At 36.3% G+C, this 19,074-nt stretch overlaps 1 protein-coding gene across 1 annotated transcript in view; it reads left to right on the forward strand.

The window, feature by feature from the left end:
* LOC143036798 (hemolymph clottable protein-like) overlaps positions 1–19,074 on the forward strand; it is an 80,295-nt gene that overhangs the window by 39,678 nt on the left and 21,543 nt on the right. The gene's annotated exons all lie outside the window — the stretch shown is intronic.

Below are 19,074 nucleotides of genomic sequence, written 5' to 3' on the forward strand. Positions count from 1 at the left end.
CACCACAACTTGTGTGTGTGTGTGTGTGTGTGTGTGTGTGTGTGTGTGTGTGTGTGTGTGTGTGCATGTGTGTGTGTGCGCGCGCGCGTGTCCCGCATCAGTAGCCTACAATATAAATATCGTCTCTTCATTAAGAAACTGCCGAAGTAATTTTTGTCAAAATCAATTCTTCATCATGTGGTGCCCCTGGTGGTATAACACTGTCATATCTAGTGCCTGAGTACGTTAAAACTACGTAAGGAGTAACGTTAGGTGCATTTATACAACAGAAAAAAAAAGGATTTTTTTCGATTTCTCGAAAAGTTGGGAAAAAATGTTTAGGCACTTTTTTTTAAGAGGGCGATTTGTACTTCGTTCACTCCCTCCCTTCCGGATGACACTTTTCGTTGTGTTTCGTCCTTCGCCAGGCTGTTTTATTCATCCTCATAATACCCGACTTCCTCCATCTCAATTAACCCTTCCTTACCGGGTGGCACTTTTTTTATATTCCCTCCGGCACAGGATTAATCAACTGACCAGTACGATCTCTTGTAAAGCTTTGCTTTCGATACGTTCTATTTATTTTATTTATTCATTATCCATTCATTATCTTCTTATTTTTTAATTTCTCTATCTTTGTATTAAAAGGTTGATTTATGGATACTTCCTTGGATACACTGGATGAATTTGACATCAATGCCCTAGAAAACAAAATGAAAATTTATGGTGGGTTTGGATGACCGATTACGCCACTGACTGGGGTACATGAGCCTCACCTCGCATGGACCCAAGTCAGGACCGCAGAATTTACCTATCAGTTGCGCATTGTAGCCCTAAATTAACCAAACTTCACTGTGGGCTACATATTTAGTCTGCTGCAAAAAAAACTAAGAAACACCTTAGAATGGCTTAGATCTTACCTTAGGTGCAATGTGAAGGGATTTGTCTGGGAGTCTGGCGAGGGCAGATGAATATAGTGCTTGAGGTTTTATTTATACAACCAGAGGTGGAAGGAGTGAGTTTTTGAGAACCAGGTAGTATACACCTGAAGGTTGCATCCACAATGTACGCTAAAAAAAACATAATAAATTGAACTTCTATTAGTGCAGAGACTGAAGATAAAAAAATGAGAAGCGGGTCATACAACATACGTCAGCTTCCCTCCCACCCCTAAGCCATTTCCATCACTGGCTGGACTAAACACTTTAATACTACAATACTCGCAGTCATCACACGACTGGCAAAAAATAATCTTTTGGTGGGACACTGTGGTCCTTTTATAAGCACTCGGGGCACCAGTTTTCACACACAATAATAATAATAAAAACATAATTTTTCAGACAGCGTCCGCACTCAGCACAAACCAATTGAATACTAAGTTGGCGCCCTGCCGATTTTGTTTTCGACATAACGGACGGTCCTGTGACTGGCTGAAGCCGGTAACGGAATTCAAAACAATTAGATTATTAGCTGAACCGATGATGTAACAATAATTGTATTGCATGAAGCCTGCAAGATAAATCGCCTGCGAACAAATAGTAAACAAGACAGTTGTCACTATATAACGAGAGACAAGCTTATTTCCTTTAATTGCATAAGAAAAACGTGACTGGCAAATTTCGCCTCTTCTTATTTTCTATGATGGTCGGATGTTCCCTAAACTCATCTCTTAAGGTAGGATACTTACAAGATAAATGGCGAAGAATAGATAAAAGTCTGAGACACACTGCTGAGTAAACGAAAAAAAGTATCATCATAGAAAACAACTGCACTCGGCGTTAACCAGAAACAAATCAACAAGTTCGTTACCAGATTAAGGAAATATACCTTTAGCCGAATGAAATCGCATTGTAACCAACGTGTAGTGGTGTGTGTATGTGTGTGTGATTCACCATGGTCTTTGGATCACGTGTTGGACTCGTGATGTGTGTGTGTGTGTGCGAGTGTGTGACTTACCATTCACTATGGTCTTGGATCACGTGTCGGACTCGTGATCGACGGCTATTAACCTCCCGAATGAGAGCTCAGAGCTCGTATGACAGATCTATGGGTAATAATGTGACTTTGTAGTGGTTTGTTACCACCACATTGGCGAGCGGTGATCGAAGACGCCTTAAAATTGCATTCCACGATGGAGATATGGACGGGTTCTGAGAGCAGAATGCAGGTGCATGGAAGGCGACTGCTGATGTGGTTTCGTGAGCCATCTTCGCTGGACGAAATAATTGTCACTGTCACTAATAATGACGGGCACTAACACACACTATACGGACACAAGTAACATACCACTACAACCTTACACGCACACACACACCCAACTCCCCGCCCACGAGAGTTGGAGTAACAACCCGCAGCGCAGCGATACTGAAATTATTTCAGCCCTGGGCGGGATTCGAACCCGGACCGCCGTAGTGGCAGGCGAGAACTTTAACCACTGCGCCACGAGGTTGTGTGTGTGTGTGTGTGTGTGTGTGTGTGTGTGTGTGTGTGTGTGTGTGTGTGTGTGTGTGTGTGTGTATTCACCTCGGATCTGCTGCAGTCTCTATCGAGACAGCCAGACACCACCCTACGGCAGTGAGCTCAGAGCTCATTATTTGCCGATCTCTGGGTAGGTCTGAGACCACTCACACACCACACACCGGGACAGCAAGGTCATAACTCCTTGACTAACGTCCCGTACCTACTCACTGCTAGGTGAACAGGGGTTACACGTGAAAGGAGACAAACCCAACTTATCTCCGCCCGGCCGGGGAATCGAACCCCGGTTCTCTGGCTTGTGAGGCCAGTGCTTTACCAATCCGCCACCGAGCCGTGTGTGTGTGTGTGTGTGTGTGTGTGTGTGTGTGTGTGTGTGTGTGTGTGTGTGTGTGTGTGTGTGTGTGTGTGTGTGTGTGTGTGTGTGTGTGTGTGTGTATTTACCTAGTTGTATTTACCTAGTTGTATTTTACGGGAAGGGGAGCTATGCTCGTGGGGTCCCGTCTTCATATCTCATTTTATCTAAACTATTTTTAAATTCATGTATTGTTTTTGCACACACCACTTTCTCATCTAACTTGTTCCAACTGTCTATTACTCTGTGAGGAAAGCTGTTCTTTTTCAAATCTCTTCTATAGCTGTCTTTTTTTATTTTCTTTCCGTGTCCTCTTGTATTTCTGTCATCCCATTTTATCAGATTCTCTCTATCAGTAATTTCTATGCCTTTCATGATTCTGTAAATAGCTATCAAATCTCCTCTCTCTCTTCTTTGCTCTAGTGTCTGTAGTTTAAGTTTTTGTAGTCTCTCTTCATATGATAGTTTTGAGAGTGTTGGTGCCAGTTTTGTGATTGCTCTTTGTATTCTTTCAAGTTTTTTTATACATTTTTTTGTACTTGGTGACCATATCGTTGCTGCATATTCTAATCTTGGTCTTATCAGGGTGATTAGGATTTTCCTCACCATTTCTTCATCCAGGTATGTAAATGCCACTTTGATTGTTCTTATTAAATTATAAGTTTCTCCAAAAATCTTATTTATATGTTTCTCAGGTGACATATTATTCATAACAATGACTCCCAGGTCCTTCTCATTTTCTACTTTTTTTATTCCTTCTTCTCCCAAATTATATGATCCTGTTATTCTGTTTTTGCTTTTTCCAAATTCCATTATACTACACTTTTTTGTATTGAACTCCATCTCCCACTTCCTACTCCATTCTTGTACTTTATTTAGATCCCTCTGTAGTGATTCACAATCTTCTTCAGTTTTCACTCTTTTCAGTAGTTTTGCATCATCTGCAAAGAAGCTCATATAGCTTTCAATTCCTTCATCCATATCATTAATATATATAGCAAACATTATTGGGGCCAGAACTGTTCCCTGCGGGACACCGCTTATTACTTCATTCCATTTTGAGTGCTGATCTCTTATCACTACTCTCATTTTTCTTTCTTGCAAAAAGTCTTCCATCCAATTTAGCAATTTACCTTGTATTCCTCCTTCATATTCTAATTTCTTAAGCAACTTCTTATGTGGTACTTTGTCAAAAGCTTTTTTTTAGGTCTAGAAATGCACAATCAGCCCATCCATCTCTTTCTTGTATTATATCTATTAGCCTTGAATAGAAACATATTAAATTGGTGACGCATGACCGTCCTTGTCTGAATCCAAATTGCCTTGGATTTAGTACGTTGTTTTTTTCCAAGTATTTTACCCATCTACTTTTGATAATTCTTTCACAAATTTTTGCTATTGTACTTGTTAGAGAGACTGGTCTATAGTTGGTAGGTTCTTCTTTATTTCCTCCTTTATATATAGGTACTATATTTGTTTTTTTCCAATCTTCTGGAACTTTTCCTTCTTTTAAGGAACTGCTTATTATGCTATGTATTTTGTCTGCCAGTTCATTCCTGCATTCTTTCAGAATCCAGTTTGCTATTTCATCTGGCCCATGCGATTTTCTGACATCAAAATTACCCAAGTGTGTCAATATTTCATTCTTTGTTACTTCTATTTCTTCCATAGGGGGGACTTTTTCCTTCCACTCAATCTCTTCAGGTTGTATATTTTCCCTTGTAAACACTGATTTAAAATGTTTGTTCATAATTTCTGCCATTTCCATTTCCTCAGTGTATTCAACTCCTCCTTGTCTCAATTTCTCCAAGTCTTGTTTGTTTTTCAGTTTATTGTTTACAAATCTGTAGAATAGTTTTGGTTGATCTTTACACTTTTCTATAACATCTTTTTCATATTTTCTTTTTTTCTCTCTGCACTTTTGTACATATTCATTTCTATAACCAGTATATATTTTCCATTTTTCAGGTCTTCTGTCTTTTTTCCATCTGGTCCAGGCTTTGTCTCTTTTGTCTTTTAACTCCCTACAACTTTTGTTGTACCAGCATTTTACATATTCTTTTTCTTGTTTTTGTCTTGGGACATACTTTTCCACTCCTTTTTTGTAAATTTTTGTCAAGATATTCCATTTCTCTTCCACTGATGTTTCTTCTTTGTATATTTCTTCCCAGTTTTCTTGTTGGAAGAATTCTCTTATTTTATCAAAGTTTGTTTTTTCATACATCATTCTTCCTTTTCTATATTGTTCATTTCTTTTCATATATTTTTCTTCATTAAGTTCCAGTTCAATCAATATGTGGTCACTTTTACCTATTGGTGTTTTATATTCAATCTTGTCCACTATTCTAGTTTCAGATGTAATTATTAAGTCTAGCCTCGATGGTTCTTCTTCATTTCTATACCTAGTGTTCTCTTGTATCCATTGTGTCATTGAATGGTCAGTAATCATCTCAAGTAGAGCATTTCCCCATGAGTCATCACCACTCTTTACTGTCATTTCTTCCCAGCAGATTTCTTTGCAATTAAAGTCGCCCATCATAACTATTCTTCCTCCGTCTTCCATTATTTTAGTTAATGCTATCTTTGTGTCCTCTAGCATACTTTTATATTCACTCTCCTCCCATGAGGCTGTTTTCGGAGGCACATAATTGATCACAAATTTTCTGCTCTTCTTATCTCTGTCTTCCACTTCTATCATAATCATCTCTACTGTATTCTTTCCATATATGACACCTTTCACGTTTATATCCTTCTTAGTCAGGAACATAACTCCACCCCCTTGTTTTTTCTCTCTGTTTCTAATCCAATAATTGTATGCATCATGTCCTACACTGTTGGGTGGTAGTGGGCCTTTTAATTTTGTTTCTACAATTCCCATTATGTCCGGTTCTTTTTCTTTCAAATAATCATTCAGCTCATTCAATCCTGTTATTAATCCATCTATATTTGTGTAGGACACTCTTAGTTTTCTGCCACTTCCATTGTGTTCTCTGTTTCCCTTATGTTTTTCTTTTGTATGTCGAACTTCCTTAGTTTCATGTTCACTACTCTCCAATAGAATCTCTCTTTCTCTGACTCCGTTCTGTTCTCGTTTTTTGTCTTAGCTTCCAGTCTTTTCTGCTTTTCTTCCTCTCTTTCCTCTATATTCATTTCTCTTTTTATCCATATCTTTTTGTATTGTTCACTTGTTGCTAGTTTCCCTGTTTTGGATAAGATATTCTCTGCCGTTGTTTGTGACTTGAATTTAATCTTAATTGGTCTGGTCTTGTCTGTGCTATACTTTCCGAGTCTAAATTTCTCTTCGATTTGTTTCATAATTCCTGGTTCATCTTCCTGAACTGATTCTAGTAATTGGCTTACTTTTTCATTTTCCTCTTTGATTCTTGTGGTTCTATCTGTGTTGTGTTTCTCTTCCATTCCTAATATAATTATACATTTCTTCTTGTCTGCTAAATCCCTTACTATATTCTCCTTTTGTCTCATCACTTTAATAACTGAGTCTTCAGTATGTTCTTTCAATTGCTGTTTGACTATGTCAGTGAATGAAATCTTATTTCCTTCTTGGGTTTGCTTCCAATTTTTACTTTCTTTAGCTATTGTTTCTCTGTTTTCTTTACTATTCTTCTTCAATTCCTCATTCTCCCCCTTTACCTCTCTTAACTGTCTTTTTAGGTCTTCTATTTCATCAGTTAAGTTTTTATTCGCCTTTTCCAGTTCTTCCAATCTTTCAACCCTTTGTAAAATGGTGTTCATATGACCTAACCTACTCTCCAAGTCCTCGATCACCTTATCAACCTTCTTCTCTAGTCTTGTCAGTCGGGGGGGGTTTGTGTCCCCCCCACTCTCTTTAAATCCCTTGAAAATATTCTCATCACTTTCTGCTATATTGCTCCTATCTATACCTCTAATCTTCACATTCCTATTAGACATGTCGTTATCATCCAACTCGTCTTGGGGTCGTTTGTCTACCTTACGGCGGCCCGTCAGGGCCATTTCCTCCACCTCCTCATTACCTTCCATTTCCCCAGCAATCCCTCCCCCTCTCCTCTTTCCTTACTTTCCCACTACCCCACGAGCAATTTCCCCCCACCCTGCAAATACAAAAAGGCACTTCTCTTTGCGTTGGTATCCACAATCTGCACTTTTCTTCAGAGCGTTCTTCAAGCCGTCCGTTCGTTGAAAGTGTGTGTGTGTGTGTGTGTGTGTGTGTGTGTGTGTGTGTGTGTGTGTGTGTGTGTGTTTTGAGTACTTCGACAAATTGGAGTGAAGATGGAGGTGGAAAGTGAATGATAGAAGAACAATGATGCTTTACAGCTCCGACCGTGTCTGACACATGAAAATGACAACCGTTGAAATAGCGTGACCTGAACCGGTTATTTCCGGAAGCCGTCTTGAAATCAGCTAGGGCGTCTGGTACAGTATCAAAATACGAGGAATGATAATACACAAATGTTACAGTCCTGTAATTAGAATATTAAAGTATATAAGATACCCTTCAATACCTGCGCTTTCTTACACGATAGAATGTGGTCTTGACAAATACATGGGTGGATACAAAAAAAGTAGGAAAGTTCACAGCACATTCATATCAATAGTGGTTCATGTTGGTAAGTATGGTACCTCCCTCACTGCAATACGGTTGTGTTATCAAATGAGGGTTCAGCAATGAGAATAAGAACTATATAACTTGCATATATTAATATAAATAATAACATCAGCCGTTTGAAAGTTTTCGTTTGTTTATTGCAGTGTAAAGGGACATGGGATGGGTGGCACAGATAGTTGGGAGTAGATGTCTCTGGCGTCCTGAAGGATGGCACACTTGCACAGTTCATGAGGGTACAGAGACTCGCCGGTTGTCACTTTTGTGGACAACTCCCTGAGGATTGAAACATCTAAGCATTTATTCTCTCCCATTGTTCCTTATTGTCTTCCTCCACCTTCATTCTCATGTATATATATATATATATATATATATATATATATATATATATATATATATATATATATATATATATATGCGTGTGTGTATGTGTGTACCTATATTCGAGTATATATACATACATTTGCCTTACGAAGAGAGGCTTAGGCACCTTAACTTACACTGGAAAGACGCAGAGTGCGGGGTGATCTAATAGAGGTGTTCAAGTGGATCAAGGGTGATGTAAACAAGGTCATCATATTAAAACAACCGGGCAGGACTTGCAGCAACGGATTTGAAACTGGACAATTTTAGATATAAGGAAATAGGCAAGAATTGGTTTACTAATAGGGTGGTCGACGAATGGAATAGACTTAGTAACCATGTAGTAAGCGCTGAAACTATCAGTTGTTTTAAGAAACGATTAGACAATTTTATGGATGGGGATGACAGGTGGTGATGGATACAGAGCTGCCTAGTGTAGGCCTTATTGTCTCTTGCAATCTCCATCATTCTTATGTTCTTGTGTGTATATATATATATATATATATATATATGTATATATACATATATATATATATATATATATATATATATATATATATATATATATATATGTATTTACCTAGTTGTACCTAGTTGTATTTACCTAGTTGTATTTTACGGGAAGGGGAGCTATGCTCGTGGGGTCCCGTCTTCATATCTCATTTTATCTAAACTATTTTTAAATTCGTGTATTGTTTTTGCACACACCACTTTCTCATCTAACTTGTTCCAACTGTCTATTGCTCTGTGAGGAAAGCTGTTCTTTTTCAAATCTCTTCTATAGCTGTCTTTTTTTATTTTCTTTCCGTGTCCTCTTGTATTTCTGTCATCCCATTTTATCAGATTCTCTCTATCAGTAATTTCTATGCCTTTCATGATTCTGTAAATAGTTATCAAATCTCCTCTCTCTCTTCTTTGCTCTAGTGTCTGTAGTTTAAGTTTTTGTAGTCTCTCTTCATATGATAGTTTTGAGAGTGTTGGTGCCAATTTTGTAATTGCTCTTTGTATTCTTTCAAGTTTTTTTATACATTTTTTTGTACTTGGTGACCATATCGTTGCTGCATATTCCAATCTTGGTCTTATCAGGGTGATTAGGATTTTCCTCACCATTTCTTCATCCAGGTATGTAAATGCCACTTTGATTGTTCTTATTAAATTATAGGTTTCTCCAAAAATCTTATTTATATGTTTCTCAGGTGACATATTATTCATAACAATGACTCCCAGGTCCTTCTCATTTTCTACTCTTTTTATTCCTTCTTCTCCCAAATTATATGATCCTGTTATTCTGTTTTTGCTTTTTCCAAATTCCATTATACTACACTTTTTTGTATTGAACTCCATCTCCCACTTCCTACTCCATTCCTGTACTTTATTTAGATCTCTCTGTAGTGATTCACAATCTTCTTCAGTTTTCATTCTTTTCAGTAGTTTTGCATCATCTGCAAAGAAGCTCATATAGCTTTCAATTCCTTCATCCATATCATTAATATATATAGCAAACATTATTGGGGCCAGAACTGTTCCCTGCGGGACACCGCTTATTACTTCATTCCATTTTGAGTGCTGATCTCTTATCACTACTCTCATTTTTCTGTCTTGCAAAAAGTCTTCCATCCAATTTAGCAATTTACCTTGTATTCCTCCTTCATATTCTAATTTCTTAAGCAGCTTCTTATGTGGTACTTTGTCAAAAGCTTTTTTTAGGTCTAGAAATGCACAATCAGCCCATCCATCTCTTTCTTGTATTATATCTATTAGCCTTGAATAGAAACATATTAAATTGGTGACGCATGATCGTCCTTGTCTGAATCCAAATTGCCTTGGATTTAGTACGTTGTTTTTTTCCAAGTATTTTACCCATCTACTTTTGATAATTCTTTCACATATTTTTGCTATTGTACTTGTTAGAGAGACTGGTCTATAGTTGGTAGGTTCTTCTTTATTTCCTCCTTTATATATAGGTACTATATTTGCTTTTTTCCAATCTTCTGGAACTTTTCCTTCTTTTAAGGAACTGCTTATTATGCTATGTATTTTGTCTGCCAGTTCATTCCTGCATTCTTTCAGAATCCAGTTTGCTATTTCATCTGGCCCATGCGATTTTCTGACATCAAAATTACCCAAGTGTGTCAATATTTCATTCTTTGTTACTTCTATTTCTTCCATAGGGGGGACTTTTTCCTTCCACTCAATCTCTTCAGGTTGTATATTTTCCCTTGTAAACACTGATTTAAAATGTTTGTTCATAATTTCTGCCATTTCCATTTCCTCAGTGTATTCAACTCCTCCTTGTCTTAATTTCTCCAAGTCTTGTTTGTTTTTCAGTTTATTGTTTACAAATCTGTAGAATAGTTTTGGTTGATCTTTACACTTTTCTATAACATCTTTTTCATATTTTCTTTTTTCCTCTCTGCACTTTTGTACATATTCATTTCTATAACCAGTATATATTTTCCATTTTTCAGGTCTTCTGTCTTTTTTCCATCTGGTCCAGGCTTTGTCTCTTTTGTCTTTTAACTCCCTACAACTTTTGTTGTACCAGCATTTTACATATTCTTTTTCTTGTTTTTGTCTTGGGACATACTTTTCCACTCCTTTTTTGTAAATTTTTGTCAAGATATTCCATTTCTCTTCCACTGATGTTTCTTCTTTGTATATTTCTTCCCAGTTTTCTTGTTGGAAGAATTCTCTTATTTTATCAAAGTTTGTTTTTTCATACATCATTCTTCCTTTTCTATATTGTTCATTTCTTTTCATATATTTTTCTTCATTAAGTTCCAGTTCAATCAATATGTGGTCACTTTTACCTATTGGTGTTTTATATCCAATCTTGTCCACTATTCTAGGTTCAGATGTAATTATTAAGTCTAGCCTCGATGGTTCTTCTTCATTTCTATACCTAGTGTTCTCTTGTATCCATTGTGTCATTGAATGGTCAGTAATCATCTCAAGTAGAGCATTTCCCCATGAGTCATCACCACTCTTTACTGTCATTTCTTCCCAGCAGATTTCTTTGCAATTAAAGTCGCCCATCATAACTATTCTTCCTCCGTCTTCCATTATTTTAGTTAATGCTATCTTTGTGTCCTCTAGCATACTTTTATATTCACTCTCCTCCCATGAGGCTGTTTTCGGAGGCACATAATTGATCACAAATTTTCTGCTCTTCTTATCTCGGTCTTCCACTTCTATCATAATCATCTCTACTGTATTCTTTCCATATATGACACCTTTCACGTTTATATCCTTCTTAGTCAGGAACATAACTCCACCCCCTTGTTTTTTCTCTCTGTTTCTAATCCAATAATTGTATGTATCATGTCCTACACTGTTGGGTGGTAGTGGGCCTTTTAATTTTGTTTCTACAATTCCCATTATGTCCGGTTCTTTTTCTTTCAAATAATCATTCAGTTCATTCAATCCTGTTATCAATCCATCTATATTTGTGTAAGACACTCTTAGTTTTCTGCCACTTCCATTGTGTTCTCTGTTTCCCTTATGTTTTTCTTTAGTATGTCGAACTGCTTTATTTTCATGTTCACTACTCTCCAATAGAATCTCTCTTTCTCTGACTCCGTTCTTTCCTCGTTTTTTGCCTTAGCTTCAATTCTTTTCTTCTTTTCTGCCTCTCTTTCCTCCTTATTCATTTCTCTTTTTATCCATACCTTTTTATATTGATCATTTGTTGCTAGTTTCCCTGTCTTGGATAGAATTTTCTCTGCCGTTGTTTGTGACCTGAATTTAATCTTAATTGGTCTGGTCTTATCTGTACTATATTTTCCGAGTCTGAATTTTTCCTCAATTTCCTTTATAATTTCTGGTTCATCTTCCTGGACTAATTTTAATAAACTGCTTACTCTTTCATTTTCCTCCTTGATTCTTGCGGTTCTATCTGTGTTATGTTTCTCTTCCATTCCTAATATAATTATACATTTCTTTTTGTCAGCTAATTCTCTTACTATATTCTCTTTCTGTCTCATCACTTTAATAACTGAGTCTTCATTATGTTCTTTCAATTGCTGTTTGACTATGTCAGTGAATGAAACCTTATTCCCTTCTTGAGTTATTCTCCAATTTTTAACTTCTGTAGCTATTTTCTCTCTATTTTCATTACTATTCTTCTTCAATTTCTCATTCTCCTCCTTTACATTTCCTAACTGTCTTTTTAGGTCCTCTATTTCTTCAGTTAAGTTTCTGTTAGCCTTCTCTAGTTGTTCCAACCTTTCAATTCTCTGGAAAATGGAGTCTACATTACCTAACTTACGTTCCAAGTCCTCGATCACCTTATCAACTCTCTCCTCTAGTCTTATCAGTCGGGGGGGGGGGGTTGTGTCCCCCCCACCCTCTTTAAATCCCTGGAACATATTCTCGTCACTTTCTTCTGTATTGCTCCTCTCTATACATCTAAACTTTACATTTTTATTAGACATTTGATTCTCGCTCAGTCTTTTGTTTACCTTCCGCTTGTCTGGCTGGGCAAAGTCTACTCCCTCCTCATTTCCTTCCATTTCCCTCAGTAATCCCTCCCCTTTTCCTCTTTCCCTACGTTCCCACTACTCCACGAGCAATTTCCCCCCCACCCTGCAAAAACACTAGGCACTTCTCTTTGCGTTGGGATCCACAGACTTCACTTTTCTTCAGAACGTCTTCTAAGCCGTCCATTCGTTGAAGTGTGTGTGTATTTACCTAGTTGTATTTACCTAGTTGTATTTTACGGGAAGGGGAGCTATGCTCGTGGGGTCCCGTCTTCATATCTCATTTTATCTAAACTATTTTTAAATTCATGTATTGTTTTTGCACACACCACTTTCTCATCTAACTTGTTCCAACTGTCTATTGCTCTGTGAGGAAAGCTGTTCTTTTTAAAATCTCTTCTATAGCTGTCTTTTTTTATTTTCTTTCCGTGTCCTCTTGTATTTCTGTCATCCCATTTTATCAGATTCTCTCTATCAGTAATTTCTATGCCTTTCATGATTCTGTAAATAGCTATCAAATCTCCTCTCTCTCTTCTTTGCTCTAGTGTCTGTAGTTTAAGTTTTTGTAGTCTCTCTTCATATGATAGTTTTGAGAGTGTTGGTGCCAGTTTTGTAATTGCTCTTTGTATTCTTTCAAGTTTTTTTATACATTTTTTTGTACTTGGTGACCATATCGTTGCTGCATATTCCAATCTTGGTCTTATCAGGGTGATTAGGATTTTCCTCACCATTTCTTCATCCAGGTATGTAAATGCCACTTTGATTGTTCTTATTAAATTATAAGTTTCTCCAAAAATCTTATTTATATGTTTCTCAGGTGACATATTATTCATAACAATGACTCCCAGGTCCTTCTCATTTTCTACTTTTTTTATTCCTTCTTTTCCCAAATTATATGATCCTGTTATTCTGTTTTTGCTTTTTCCAAATTCCATTATACTACACTTTTTTGTATTGAACTCCATCTCCCACTTCCTACTCCATTCTTGTACTTTATTTAGATCTCTCTGTAGTGATTCACAATCTTCTTCAGTTTTCACTCTTTTCAGTAATTTTGCATCATCTGCAAAGAAGCTCATATAGCTTTCAATTCCTTCATCCATATCATTAATATATATAGCAAACATTATTGGGGCCAGAACTGTTCCCTGCGGGACACCGCTTATTACTTCATTCCATTTTGAGTGCTGATCTCTTATCACTACTCGCATTTTTCTGTCTTGCAAAAAGTCTTCCATCCAATTTAGCAATTTACCTTGTATTCCTCCTTCATATTCTAATTTCTTAAGCAGCTTCTTATGTGGTACTTTGTCAAAAGCTTTTTTTAGGTCTAGAAATGCACAATCAGCCCATCCATCTCTTTCTTGTATTATATCTATTAGCCTTGAATAGAAACATATTAAATTGGTGACGCATGATCGTCCTTGTCTGAATCCAAATTGCCTTGGATTTAGTACGTTGTTTTTTTCCAAGTATTTTACCCATCTACTTTTGATCATTCTTTCACATATTTTTGCTATTGTACTTGTTAGAGAGACTGGTCTATAGTTGGTAGGTTCTTCTTTATTTCCTCCTTTATATATAGGTACTATATTTGCTTTTTTCCAATCTTCTGGAACTTTTCCTTCTTTTAAGGAACTGCTTATTATGCTATGTATTTTGTCTGCCAGTTCATTCCTGCATTCTTTCAGAATCCAGTTTGCTATTTCATCTGGCCCATGCGATTTTCTGACATCAAAATTACCCAAGTGTGTCAATATTTCATTCTTTGTTACTTCTATTTCTTCCATAGGGGGGACTTTTTCCTTCCACTCAATCTCTTCAGGTTGTATATTTTCCCTTGTAAACACTGATTTAAAATGTTTGTTCATAATTTCTGCCATTTCCATTTCCTCAGTGTATTCAACTCCTCCTTGTCTTAATTTCTCCAAGTCTTGTTTGTTTTTCAGTTTATTGTTTACAAATCTGTAGAATAGTTTTGGTTGATCTTTACACTTTTCTATAACATCTTTTTCATATTTTCTTTTTTCCTCTCTGCACTTTTGTACATATTCATTTCTATAACCAGTATATATTTTCCATTTTTCAGGTCTTCTGTCTTTTTTCCATCTGGTCCAGGCTTTGTCTCTTTTGTCTTTTAACTCCCTACAACTTTTGTTGTACCAGCATTTTACATATTCTTTTTCTTGTTTTTGTCTTGGGACATACTTTTCCACTCCTTTTTTGTAAATTTTTGTCAAGATATTCCATTTCTCTTCCACTGATGTTTCTTCTTTGTATATTTCTTCCCAGTTTTCTTGTTGGAAGAATTCTCTTATTTTATCAAAGTTTGTTTTTTCATACATCATTCTTCCTTTTCTATATTGTTCATTTCTTTTCATATATTTTTCTTCATTAAGTTCCAGTTCAATCAATATGTGGTCACTTTTACCTATTGGTGTTTTATATTCAATCTTGTCCACTATTCTAGGTTCAGATGTAATTATTAAGTCTAGCCTCGATGGTTCTTCTTCATTTCTATACCTAGTGTTCTCTTGTATCCATTGTGTCATTGAATGGTCAGTAATCATCTCAAGTAGAGCATTTCCCCATGAGTCATCACCACTCTTTACTGTCATTTCTTCCCAGCAGATTTCTTTGCAATTAAAGTCGCCCATCATAACTATTCTTCCTCCATCTTCCATTATTTTAGTTAATGCTATCTTTGTGTCCTCTAACATACTTTTATGTTCACTCTCCTCCCATGAGGCTGTTTTCGGAGGCACATAATTGATCACAAATTTTCTGCTCTTCTTATCTCGGTCTTCCACTTCTATCATAATCATCTCTACTGTATTCTTTCCATATATGACACCTTTCACGTTTATATCCTTCTTAGTCAGGAACATAACTCCACCCCCTTGTTTTTTCTCTCTGTTTCTAATCCAATAATTGTATGTATCATGTCCTACACTGTTGGGTGGTAGTGGGCCTTTTAATTTTGTTTCTACAATTCCCATTATGTCCGGTTCTTTTTCTTTCAAATAATCATTCAGTTCATTCAATCCTGTTATCAATCCATCTATATTTGTGTAAGACACTCTTAGTTTTCTGCCACTTCCATTGTATTCTCTGTTTCCCTTATGTTTTTCTTTAGTATGTCGAACTGCTTTATTTTCATGTTCACTACTCTCCAATAGAATCTCTCTTTCTCTGACTCCGTTCTTTCCTCGTTTTTTGCCTTAGCTTCAATTCTTTTCTTCTTTTCTGCCTCTCTTTCCTCCTTATTCATTTCTCTTTTTATCCATACCTTTTTATATTGATCATTTGTTGCTAGTTTCCCTGTCTTGGATAGAATTTTCTCTGCCGTTGTTTGTGACCTGAATTTAATCTTAATTGGTCTGGTCTTATCTGTACTATATTTTCCGAGTCTGAATTTTTCCTCAATTTCCTTTATAATTTCTGGTTCATCTTCCTGGACTAATTTTAATAAACTGCTTACTCTTTCATTTTCCTCCTTGATTCTTGCGGTTCTATCTGGGTTATGTTTCTCTTCCATTCCTAATATAATTATACATTTCTTTTTGTCAGCTAATTCTCTTACTATATTCTCCTTCTGTCTCATCACTTTAATAACTGAGTCTTCATTATGTTCTTTCAATTGCTGTTTGACTATGTCAGTGAATGAAACCTTATTCCCTTCTTGAGTTATTCTCCAATTTTTAACTTCTGTAGCTATTTTCTCTCTATTTTCATTACTATTCTTCTTCAATTTCTCATTCTCCTCCTTTACATTTCCTAACTGTCTTTTTAGGTCCTCTATTTCTTCAGTTAAGTTTCTGTTAGCCTTCTCTAGTTGTTCCAACCTTTCAATTCTCTGGAAAATGGAGTCTACATTACCTAACTTACGTTCCAAGTCCTCGATCACCTTATCAACTCTCTCCTCTAGTCTTATCAGTCGGGGGGGGGGGGTTGTGTCCCCCCCACCCTCTTTAAATCCCTGGAACATATTCTCGTCACTTTCTTCTGTATTGCTCCTCTCTATACTTCTAATCTTTACATTTTTATTAGACATTTGATCCTCGCTAAGTCTTTTGTTTACCTTCCGCTTGTCTGGCTGGGCAAAGTCTACTCCCTCCTCATTTCCTTCCATTTCCCTCAGTAATCCCTCCCCTTTTCCTCTTTCCCTACGTTCCCACTACTCCACGAGCAATTTCCCCCCCACCCTGCAAAAACACTAGGCACTTCTCTTTGCGTTGGGATCCACAGACTTCACTTTTCTTCAGAACGTCTTCTAAGCCGTCCATTCGTTGAAGTGTGTGTGTGTGTGTGTGTGTGTGTGTGTGTGTATTTACCTAGTTGTATTTACCTAGTTGTATTTTACGGGAAGGGGAGCTATGCTCGTGAGGTCCCGTCTTCATATCTCATTTTATCTAAACTATTTTTAAATTCATGTATTGTTTTTGCACACACCACTTTCTCATCTAACTTGTTCCAACTGTCTATTGCTCTGTGAGGAAAGCTGTTCTTTTTCAAATCTCTTCTATAGTTGTCTTTTTTTATTTTCTTTCCGTGTCCTCTTGTATTTCTGTCATCCCATTTTATCAGATTCTCTCTATCAGTAATTTCTATGCCTTTCATGATTCTGTAAATAGCTATCAAATCTCCTCTCTCTCTTCTTTGCTCTAGTGTCTGTAGTTTAAGTTTTTGTAGTCTCTCTTCATATGATAGTTTTGAGAGTGTTGGTGCCAGTTTAGTAATTGCTCTTTGTATTCTTTCAAGTTTTTTTATACATTTTTTTGTACTTGGTGACCATATCGTTGCTGCATATTCCAATCTTGGTCTTATCAGGGTGACTAGGATTTTCCTCACCATTTCTTCATCCAGGTATGTAAATGCCACTTTGATTGTTCTTATTAAATTATAAGTTTCTCCAAAAATCTTATTTATATGTTTCTCAGGTGACATATTATTCATAACAATGACTCCCAGGTCCCTCTCATTTTCTACTCTTTTTATTCCTTCTTCTCCCAAATTATATGATCCTGTTATTCTGTTTTTGCTTTTTCCAAATTCCATTATACTACACTTTTTTGTATTGAACTCCATCTCCCACTTCCTACTCCATTCTTGTACTTTATTTAGATCTCTCTGTAGTGATTCACAATCTTCTTCAGTTTTCACTCTTTTCAGTAATTTTGCATCATCTGCAAAGAAGCTCATATAGCTTTCAATTCCTTCATCCATATCATTAATATATATAGCAAACATTATTGGGGCCAGAACTGTTCCCTGCGGGACACCGCTTATTACTTCATTCCATTTTGAGTGCTGATCTCTTATCACTACTCGCATTTTTCTTTCTTGCAAAAAGTCTTCCATCCAATTTAGCAATTTACCTTGTATTCCTCCTTCATATTCTAATTTCTTAAGCAACTTCTTATGTGGTACTTTGTCAAAAGCTTTTTTTAGGTCTAGAAATGCACAATCAGCCCATCCATCTCTTTCTTGTATTATATCTATTAGCCTTGAATAGAAACATATTAAATTGGTGACGCATGATCGTCCTTGTCTGAATCCAAATTGCCTTGGATTTAGTACGTTGTTTTTTTCCAAGTATTTTACCCATCTACTTTTGATAATTCTTTCACATATTTTTGCTATTGTACTTGTTAGAGAGACTGGTCTATAGTTGGTAGGTTCTTCTTTATTTCCTCCTTTATATATAGGTACTATATTTGCTTTTTTCCAATCTTCTGGAACTTTTCCTTCTTTTAAGGAACTGCTTATTATGCTATGTATTTTGTCTGCCAGTTCATTCCTACATTCTTTCAGAATCCAGTTTGCTATTTCATCTGGCCCATGCGATTTTCTGACATCAAAATTACCCAAGTGTGTCAATATTTCATTCTTCGTTACTTCTATTTCTTCCATAGGGGGGACTTTTTCCTTCCACTCAATCTCTTCAGGTTGTATATTTTCCCTTGTAAACACTGATTTAAAATGTTTGTTCATAATTTCTGCCATTTCCATTTCCTCAGTGTATTCAACTCCCCCTTGTCTTAATTTCTCCAAGTCTTGTTTGTTTTTCAGTTTATTGTTTACAAATCTGTAGAATAGTTTTGGTTGATCTTTACACTTTTCTATAACATCTTTTTCATATTTTCTTTTTTTCTCTCTGCACTTTTGTACATATTCATTTCTATAACCAGTATATATTTTCCATTTTTCAGGTCTTCTGTCTTTTTTCCATCCGGTCCAGGCTTTGTCTCTTTTGTCTTTTAACTCCCTACAACTTTTGTTGTACCAGCATTTTACATATTCTTTTTCTTGTTTTTGTCTTGGGACATACTTTTCCACTCCTTCTTTGTAAATTTTTGTCAAAATATTCCATTTCTCTTCCACTGATGTTTCTTCTTTGTATATTTCTTCCCAGTTTTCTTGTTGGAAGAATTCTCTTATTTTATCAAAGTTTGTTTTTTCATACATCATTCTTCCTTTTCTATATTGTTCATTTCTTTTCATATATTTTTCTTCATTAAGTTCCAGTTCAATCAATATGTGGTCACTTTTACCTATTGGTGTTTTATATTCAATCTTGTCCACTATTCTAGGTTCAGATGTAATTATTAAGTCTAGCCTCGATGGTTCTTCTTCATTTCTATACCTAGTGTTCTCTTGTATCCATTGTGTCATTGAATGGTCAGTAATCATCTCAAGTAGAGCATTTCCCCATGAGTCATCACCACTCTTTACTGTCATTTCTTCCCAGCAGATTTCTTTGCAATTAAAGTCGCCCATCATAACTATTCTTCCTCCGTCTTCCATTATTTTAGTTAATG

Source organism: Oratosquilla oratoria, chromosome 21 (genome assembly GCF_046742065.1).
Source record: "Oratosquilla oratoria isolate Oo_2021 chromosome 21, ASM4674206v1, whole genome shotgun sequence".
In the NCBI taxonomy this organism is placed as follows: Eukaryota; Metazoa; Arthropoda; class Malacostraca; order Stomatopoda; family Squillidae; genus Oratosquilla; species Oratosquilla oratoria.